This window comes from Sinocyclocheilus grahami, unplaced genomic scaffold, assembly GCF_001515645.1.
Source record: "Sinocyclocheilus grahami isolate Dianchi unplaced genomic scaffold, SAMN03320097.WGS_v1.1 scaffold538.1, whole genome shotgun sequence".
Lineage (NCBI taxonomy): Eukaryota > Metazoa > Chordata > Actinopteri > Cypriniformes > Cyprinidae > Sinocyclocheilus > Sinocyclocheilus grahami.
The window spans coordinates 55,807-66,504 of record NW_015505717.1 but is presented as its reverse complement, the minus strand read 5'-3'; positions in this window follow the sequence as shown (position 1 = coordinate 66,504).

Genomic DNA, 10,698 nt, shown 5'->3' with positions numbered 1-10,698 from the left:
AGCGTCTCCAAATCAGCTGGACTGTCTTGGGGTGGAGTCGCCATTCTCCCGGAAGGGCGGGCTGACGTGAGAGCTCATCGGCTGCATGATTGAGCTCGCCTGGGATGTGAATGGCGCGAAACGACATCAGATGCTTCTGACTCCAGAGGAGGAGATGGCGGGTGAGTTGCGACATGCGATGGGAGCGTAGACCGCCCTGGTGGTTGATGTACGCAATGGTCACAGTGTTGTCCGTACGGACCAGCACATGCTTGTCATGTAGCAGCGATCTGACGCGGCACAGAGCCAGCCATACTGCTTGCAACTCGAGGCAATTGATATGCCACTGCAGTCGGGGCCCCGGCCGGAGCGCCGCAGCTGCATTCCCATTGCACATGGCACCCCAGCCCCTGGCAGAGGTATCTGTTGACACAACAACATGCCTGGATACTTGCCCAAGGGACACCTCTGTCCGAAGAAAGACAAGATCTGCCAACGGGCTGAAGGTCTGACGGCAGAACGGGGTGACAGAAACCCTGTAAGTGCCGGTAAAAACCTGACCTCATCTCGGCTGGAGGGACCGGCTGTATCGCGTCCTTTGCCAGCAGGACTCCGATCTCTGCACGCAAGACAGGAGCATCCCTGTCCAGCACAGAGGAGAACCGAATGCCCCTGAACTTGGGAGGGTGCCGGGCGAATTGAATCGCATAGCCAGTGGCACGCCACTTACCTGGCTCCACGGCTTGGCAGGGAGCTCGTGAGGAGGCATAGCGTCCTTGAACTGAACCCTGCTGCCCATTGGTGAAGGGAGAGGGGGACGGCCATGTGGAGACTGGGTCTCGCGCACTGCCATCCTCGCCCTCTTGGAACCCGGAGAAAAAGGAACCCGCTTTTCTGTTGAGGTTTTGGGCACCACTGGCTGGGTAGCCAGCAGCGGAACAGAAAAAAACAGGAACAAAGGTTTCTCCGCCCGGCCCTCCACCGGGGGAAGGAGTGGTGCGGTCACCATCTCCTGAAGAGCCGGATCCAAGACAGAGGGGCTGCAGCCAGTGGTGGGGTGGCTACATCAGCCAACCGCCGGGGCCGGATGTGTCGAGACGCCTCCGTCTGCTTCTGTGCGGCGGAGAACTGTTGGGCAGAGCCCTCCACTGCTTCGCCGAAAAGGCCGGCCTGGGAGATCGGGGAGTCCAGGAAGCGATGCTTGTCGGTCTCCCTCATATCCGCCATGGTCAGCCATAGGTGGTGCTCCTGGACCACCAATGTGGACATCGTCTGACCCAGGGCCCGCACCGTGACTTTCGTCGCCCTAGCGTGAGGTCCGTCGCCGTGCACAGTTCCTGCAGCACACCTGGGTCAGCACCACCCTCGTGCAACAGCTTCAACGCTTTGGCCTGGTGGACTTGCAGGAGGGCCATGACGTGCAGGGCAGAAGCGGCCTGTCCAGCAGCACTGTAAGCCTTAGCCGTCAGCGCGGCCATCAGATGAAGCCAGGAATGACCACATCCAGAAACGCACGAGTGGGAAGCCATCTTTAAAAAGACACCCGTCGCTCATGGAGCTCTTTTAGATATTTGCTCTTTTAGGAAAAAAGGAAACACTCTTTTAGAGAGAGCGCTGAAGCGCCCAGGGGAAGTCGCGGCGAGACCGCAGAATGGCAGCTGCAGCACGGCAAAGATGAGCAGCACTGAATGGCAACCCCCGCTGATGCGCCGTAACACCAACGCTAGGCTGTTTCTTTGCAGACACTCGCGGAGATTCGTCCTAGTAGAAGGCTCGGCTCCGAAGCGAAAAGCTGATGTGCGTTTGCACGTGCTTTCCTTTTATACCCGCGCTGCGGGGCGGGGTGCGCGTGGTGAAACGCGCACACCAACTGTCATTGGCTTGTTTAGTTAACACTCGAAGGGGATTGGGCTCTCGGGCGAGATCCCAATTCGTCAGTCACGACTGACATAACGTAGAACGTGACTGACTGAAAGGGAACCATATTTGACAAATACTACATTAATCATTGAATACGTTTACATGGACATCAGTAATCTAATTATTTACCTTATTCTGAATAAGACAATATTATGATTGAGGTGTTTACATGAGTTGCTTTTAGAATATTCCTTTCATGCTCCCATTTCACATGTTATAATACGTGACGCCATCCGACATTCCCTCCAGAATTTCACGTATGTTCGTCTTCGGTACTATACAATTTTGGGTGTTTTATTTTTAATTTCATGAAAGCTTCAAGTGCAGTTAATTATATGTCATGCTATACGTGCAAACAGACGACGACAGATAAAAATATGCCTTCTTGCTTGAAGCCATGCTCTTTTGTTTGCCGTCAAACGGTTGACCACTGCCGTGTGCGTAGTCCTACACGACGGTAATTGTGTGATTAAGGTGTGTACATGTCTATACTGCACTTCAATAATGCGATTAAAATAGGAATACTCCACGTCTTAATTCGATTTGTGTTTACTTCGAGTATGACTGGATTAAGGTAATCAAAAATCTCTGTTTACATGGTAGATTCTTAATCAGAGTATTGTCTTAATCATGTTAATATCGGATTATTGTTGTCCATGTAAATGTACTCATTGATTTCTCCTGTTTTGTAGAGCAGATGAGCCTGTGTGATGGAAAATTTAAGAAGTTTTATTTTTCCATGGTAATAAAGTTGTAGATGAAAGCACAGACACCCTCATCTCCCCATGGTGATAAGATCATGTCTGTCATCAGTCATTCCCATCTGAGCAGCACAACCTCCCCTGCTGCACTGGGAACACTGGAGGAGGTATAGGTGTGTGTTGAACGAGCAGGAAGAGGAGTGTGTTTGTGAAGGAGACAGACAGTGCAAGCACATACACAAATAGCATGTAAAGGTTCAGATAATGTGTGTTTGTGAATGCCTCAAAGTTACTGTGAGGGATCTTTCTGATTTAATCTACCATAATGTAAGAGTCACACACTGAATTCCCAAAACTGTGGAGAGGACTGGACCACAACAACAAAGTCACAATACAACTGACAATTGTGTATGTAGCAAAAATTAAAACAACAAACAAAAAAGAATAACTAAAAACAAAATAAAACACATAGACAGACCACAATGAAACAAAGCACAACACAACACAGAGACAGGTGCAACAAGACAAAACAAAGATACATAAAAAAAAACTCAATAAAACATAGAAACAGACAAAAACATAGACTGGCCAAAACAAAATAAAACACAGAGAAAGCCAAAAACAAAACTAAACAAAGAAAAAAAGATAGACAGGCTAAAACAAAACACTGAAGAAACTAAAACAAAAAACATAGACAGGCTGAAACAAAACTAATAAACAGACTGAAACAAAACAAATCACAGAAAGAGACAAAAACTAAATATATAGACAAGCCGAAACAAAACAAAACACAGAAAGAGACAAAAACAAAACACAGAGCTAGGCCAAACCAAAACACAGAAAGAGACAAAAACAAAACACAGAGATAGGCCGAAACAAAACACAGAAAGAGACAAAAACAAAACACAGAGATAGGCCAAAACAAAACACAGAAAGAGACAAAAACAAAACACAGAGATAGGCCAAAACAAAACACAGAAAGAGACAAAAACAAAATACATAGAAGAATGAAACAAAACAAAACACAGAGACAAAACAAAATGAAACAAAACACAGAAGGAGACAAAACTAAATATATAGAGACAAAAACATAGACTGGCCAAAACAAAATAAAACACAGAGAAAGCCAAAAACAAAACTAAACAAAGAAAAAAAGATAGACAGGCTAAAACAAAACACTGAAGAAACTAAAACAAAAAACATAGACAGGCTGAAACAAAACTAATAAACAGACTGAAACAAAACAAATCACAGAAAGAGACAAAAACTAAATATATAGACAAGCCGAAACAAAACAAAACACAGAAAGAGACAAAAACAAAACACAGAGCTAGGCCAAACCAAAACACAGAAAGAGACAAAAACAAAACACAGAGATAGGCCGAAACAAAACTAAATATATAGACAGGCCAAAGCAAAACAAAACAAAAAACAAAGAAACATGCCAAAACAAAACTAATAGAAAGAGACAAAAACAAAATATATAGACAGGCAGAAACAAAACAAAACAAAACAGAACACAGAAAGAGACGAAAACAAAACTAATAGAAAGAGACAAAAACAAAATATATAGACAGGCCAAAACAAAACAAAAAACACAGAAACATGCCAAAACAAAACTAATAGAAAGAGACAAAAACAAAATATATAGACAGGCCAAAACAAAACAAAAAACACAGAAACATGCCAAAACAAAACTAATAGAAAGAGACAAAAACAAAATATATAGACAGGCAGAAACAAAACAAAACAAAACAAAACACAGAAAGAGACGAAAACTAAATACATAGTAGAATGAAACAAAACAAAACACAGAGACAAAACAAAATACATAGACAGGCGAAAACAAAACAAAACAAAAAACACAGAAACATGCCAAAACAAAACTAATAGACAGGTTGAAACTAAATAAAACACACAAACAATCAGAGTCACACACACACAAACACACACACACACACACACACACACTCACACTCACACTCACACACACACACACACACACACACAGACAGAAAAGACCAAAAAAAGTTAACTATTGTGCTGTAAGCAACCCTTGGCTGGGTATCCCAGTTAAACATTCTTCAGTGCTGTAGTGTGCATTCAGGTGGAAAGATGTTTGATGTCTTCACTGACTAGCCATATCAGGGCAGTGGTAACCAATAATGACTTTGTTGAAGCAATGGCGCCTCCTGACCAAAGGTCTGTTGATAACTAAATACTGACAACAAATTACTTTGACACAGCCTTATGATATTTATAAAGACATGAACAAAAAAATGGAATTTAACTTAACTTAAATTAACTGTTAATTTCAGCAACTGCTCTGGATTTGACCTGTGGCAGAAAGGCTTACATCTCAATTTACAGCTCCCCCCATTTTGGATCTAAACCTTTCCAAGGCTGATTTTGAGTTGGGAGTTTCCCGTTTCATTTCCTATCTCGAGCTAACAGAGTCATCTTTGGCTTGTATGCTAAACCACCTCTCAAAAACATGTGCTCTTCAGCTCCAGAGTGCAGATTAGCAGCTGCTGCCTAAAGGGGAAGCGGGCCTGTTTAAACCCAGAGCGGGAGCCAGCACAACTGCATGAAACCGGCACCTCCGCTTGATGAGCCAAAACTCAATCAGGGTGAATCCTTTTTAAGCCATCCCAAGAATGCAAGTAGACCCCTAAAATAATCACAGTAAAAATACCTCATCAACATAGCCACAGATGTAAAAACACAGCTATATTTAAACCCTATGCAAGCACTTCACACCTCATGGTGTGTGTTTGTCAATGGTTGTCCATCAGTGTGCAATTTTGTGTGTTAACTCAGATCAGACTTTCTAAAATTAACACATCATGTGAAAAAGAGCATTTGAGAATTTCGTTCAAGCCTGGGGTTGCAGTATGACCCAGTAAAGAGACTAGATGACGTTTCTTATGTCTACAAGGAAGCAGCTGTATGTTTTAGGCCTGCATCTGTTCCTGCCTTCACCACCTCACTGAAAATGGGTCTTTAATTAACTTCATACTTAAATATCTGCATTATTTAGCTCTCTCCTTTACACACACACACACACACACACACGCTTATACAGACACACACACTATAGGTCTTGCCCATAGACTTCCATTGTGAATTCACATTTTTACACACAAATTGATGAATGAGTCAAAATAATTTTCTGTGGTCACAGATGCTGTCAATAGAGCTTAACTTGTATGTAACCCATAACCTTCCTTTAACCGTTAACAGTTTCATGGTTTCAGAAAGACCAGCTTTTAGCATTCACTGGGAATCCAAGTTGTGTGTTTCTATGGATGCTTTGTTCATAATGTCTACATACAGAATCCCTGAGGCTTATGCATTTCTCAAATTCTTCAGGTTCTGTACATTTCTCACATGATTTTTGGCAGCAAACGTGCAATGATATGATACCACAAACAGAGCTTAATTTAGATTGAACACTTTTGGGTTTATCTTTAACCACGAAATCACAAAATCCCTCAATGTTTCCAAGAACGCTCCCAGCGTACCCCATTCAGTTATCAGCTGCATCTCATTAAAATAGGTTTTTCCTGAAATCTGCAACACAAATCTGTTATCCACATGGTCTAATCTCCATTTAAACAGCAACACCACAAGCAGAATATTTTTTGAGAGCCTGTACTGTTGCAGCCATTTTTTTAAATTGAGAATCAGTTGCAAAAAGGAAAGTAAAGAGAAGATAAATTGTGTTAGCTGAGACCAGTGGGGTGAATCATGTTCACATTTTACCCTAAAATAAAAAGAATAATGTTGTCAGTGGTGGTTCACATTATATTCTTACTACTGTAATAATATGTCATTCTGGACCCGGAGAGGATTTTCTTTTCTCCAAAAATGCTAGTTAACGTTATCACATTGGACTGAAAGTTACTAACTTTGTTTAAAAAAAAAAAAAAAAAAGGCTATATTTGTGATGTTTCAGGACAAAAATGATCAGCCTGCAAAAAAAGATCTAAATTAGTGCTGTCAAATATAAAAAACATCCAAAATAAAAGTTTGTTTACATAATATGTGTGTGTACTGTATATATGTATATATAAATACACACAAACATATGTATATATTTAAGAAATATTTACATGTGTATATATATTCATATTTATATATTATATTATATTATATACAGTACACACATATACAGGTGCATCTCAATAAATTAGAATGTCGTGGAAAAGTTAATTTATTTCAGTAATTCAACTCAAATTGTGAAACTTGTGTATTAAATAAATTCAATGCACACAGACTGAAGTAGTTTCAGTCTTTGGTTCTTTTAATTGTGATGATTTTGGCTCACATTTAACAAAAACCAAACCAACAAAAGTTGGTTAAATAACCATGGTGTTGGTGTGCTTGACTGGCCAGCAAACTCACCAGACCTGAACCCCATAGAGAATCTGCAGAAGCAGTATACGCGACAGAAGAGTTGGATGCACCAAGGCTCCTCCATAAATATCCCACATAAAAAAGGAATTCTTCATCTACTGACTATTAATGGCAGGCCTGCTGCACTAAAGTTCCTCTTTACGCCTGCTCCAAATCAGCAGCTCGTTAATCTTCAGATGAATACATCGCCCCTTTCTGTCCCCCTCCGCCTGCGTCGCTCTAAGGGCCTTTTAGAAGAACGACACTCCATCACTTTGCTCATCTTTAACTTTGTCGCCTGGTTCTTCACTATTTGTCCAATTAGATGTATCACACATTTCAGAATCCGAAGACAGAGGAAGAGTATTTGACTGTAATTTCCTGGAGTCTCTGTGCTTTTCTTTCATTAACTTCAAATAAAAGAGTGTATTGCTCACTGATATTCAATATACTTACATCTGTGTTGTTTACATCCACACTTTCCTCCACAGGTACACAAGAACTGAGAGACACACATGACAATGTTTTTTAGCTCATGCCGCAATGCAAACACAAAACTCGCATCACGGCCAATCTCAGCGTGATTACTGACTCTCACATCACTATTTTTCACAACTGTTTGATGAAGGCAGCGAAACACAGAGAGCAAGCGAGAGAAGATGACTGAAGATAATGTGCTAAAAAAACGAATTAAAGAAGAAGGTCGTGGCCCGTTATCAGTTATCACAGTCGAGCTTGAGTCACCCATTTTAGATCAAACAGAAGTTGCTGCATTTCAGCTTTCTTGTACTCGTACAAAGCGAGACAGATCAGGTGAACGGCGTTTGAAGTGGAACGAAATCCTACACGCCGGGTGGCAGACTGAACCCCAGACAAACCCCATTCCCAACCTCATTAGCTGTGGTGCTTCAATTGGACACACATATACAGCTATATTTTTGACATTGTGTGATTAATACAATGAGTTTCTGGGGGGGTTTTGCAAAGCTGCTAAATGAGTAAATGTAATTTTCTGTGCAACGCAAGCTGCCTTATGACACAAGCACAAAACCAATTATTTAAAAGAATATAAAAAGAAAACACTAATGCTGTGTTTTAGATTTATTTGTGATAAATGCACGATAAAGTGATATAATGACAGTAGCTGTCAAAAAACTTTGGGTTTTTCCATGATTAACTAATCTCAGCATCCACAATCTTGATTAGAAATTTCAAGAATTGTGCAGCTGTACTGGAACATTTTAAAACCATGTTAAAATTCATACATACACCACCATTCAAAACGTTTTGAAAGGAGGTATGCTCACCAAGTCTTTATCAAAAATGTAATAAAAACCGTAATATTGTGAAATATTCTTGCTGTTTAAAATAACTGTTTTCTGTTTGAATATATTGTAAAATGTAATTTATTCCTGTGATCAAAGCTGAATTTTCAGCATCATAACTACAGTCTTCAGTGTCACATGATCCTTCAGAAATCATTCTAATATGCTGATTTGCTGCTCAATAATCATTTCTTACTATCACAGTTGAAAAGAGGATATGTGACTGTGCCTGTGAAAACCCAGCTAAAGTCTTTTTTTAATGATTTACTTGTTTTTTTATTTTTATTATTTTTTTTTTTTACATAAAATCATCCTTCATAATGTAAAGAACATTCTGTGAAAATGTAACCTTGATATCTTTAATATTGACTGAGTAAGGCCATGCCAAAGATTGAAATCATAGTGAAATTAATGGTTGAAATCCAATTTTGATGCTTGTTATCTCATAATTAGATTTTGAGACTTTAGCCTGGATTTCACAGACAGGGTCACATATGTGTTTGTAAGACCCCTCAGAATTTTTACGTCTTTTGAGAGGGCCTGATGCCCACAAGCCCCCATAATCCACTGCTTTATTTTTGATCATTGTTGTCAGATATAAAAGGGTCTTATGTGTGTTATGACATTAAGGTAAGTCAAGATGACAGCAGAGCTCTCTCTGTCCCAGTTTTACATATACTTTGTTTGACCTATGAACCTTAACCTTGTGAAATGCTGAATTGTCAGAGGTGTCAGTGAGAGGGGTAGGGTGTGAGTAAAAAGTGTTGGAGGGAAAACAAAGTCGCGGGTGACAGTGCGGCCAATACCTTATGACAACACTGGCAGTGTTTTTCTACAGTAACCCACTGACCTGAATCACTGAATCCCTCTCCATTTGATGTGGAGATCTTTTCCCAGCTCTTTCCAACAAGAATATATGAATATACAATAATCTCTGCAGCGTGCAAGATATTTTTAGGTCTCCACGGGAATTGACGTTTATTAAATTGTGATTATTATTATTAATTTTTATTTAAAATAATGATAATATCTAAGGACGTAGCTTTTAATTTGTTTTTCATATTATCAAGGACATGTCGTCACATCTAAAACTGTTTTAAACAGCATGTTCTTAATTATAATTATAAGTAGCTTAAAGGTGAAAGGTGTTAAATAAATAAATACACAAGTAAATAAATATAAATAAAGCTAGCAAGAAAATAAATGAATGAATAAGCAAGTAAATAATATAAAATATTAATAAAATAAATAATTTATTAAATTAGTAAATAAATCTATAAATATAATAGTGTCAGAGATAGGATCCAAGAATGCATGTGTTCTAGACTAAATTTATCATTAGCATTACAATTAGAGACAGTAGCATCAGAGTGTTTGTGTGTGCTCATCTGTTTATGTTTGTGTTGGGTGTTAGTCTGTGTTAAGTCTTATAACTGCTGTCGGGACACAATGGTCTATCAGGCGAGGGGAAGAACAGCTCGTAGAATGGAAGGAAGCGAGGCGTGGAGACAGGAAGCCCACCAGCCTGAGGAAACACACGGGCCTCTGTCTCGACACTAAGAACGAGACAGGAAACACAAATACAGAGAAAGAGAGAGTAAAATACAGTGAAAGAGCAAGATAAAGAAAGTCATAGAGTGAGAGAAAATTTATTAATGTGCATGAGTGAAGAAAATACTACATGTATGTGTGAATATGCTATATGGCTGTAAAAACCCTTCAAAAACTCTAAAAGACTGTCAACATTTCCACAAAAATATTAAGCAGCACAACTGTTTTCAGTATTGATAATAAGATTATTTGTTTCTTGGACATCAAATCAGCATATTAGAATGATTTCTGAAGGACAATGACGACTGGAGTAATGATACTGAAAATTCAGCTTTGCATCAAAGGAATAAATTACATTTTAAAATATATTTGAATAGAAAACAGTTATTTAAATTGCAACAATATTCCATAATATTACTTTTTTTGAACTGTATTTTTGATAAAATACAGTGAGCAAAGAAAAGGATCACCCCCTATAAAATAATCACATTTTGTTGAAGACGGACACAGTTTTTTTTTTATCCAGCTGTATTTACTCAGTGCAACTTATAACATCCAAGTGAAAGATAAAACACCAACATGTCCGAAAGAAATAATGATAATAGTAAAAAAAAAAACAGAATCACTGAGTTGGAAAAAGGATCACCCCCTTGTGTCAGATTGTCAGCAAGAATCTGATGGTATTTTGCCCCATCCATTTTTCCTTCTATCCTGACAAGTGCTCTATCAGAGGAACAGCCCATAACAGGATCTTACCATCTCCATGCTTTACTGTAGGAATGCTGTTACTTGGATGATGAGCTGAATTGGATTTCCGCCAGACA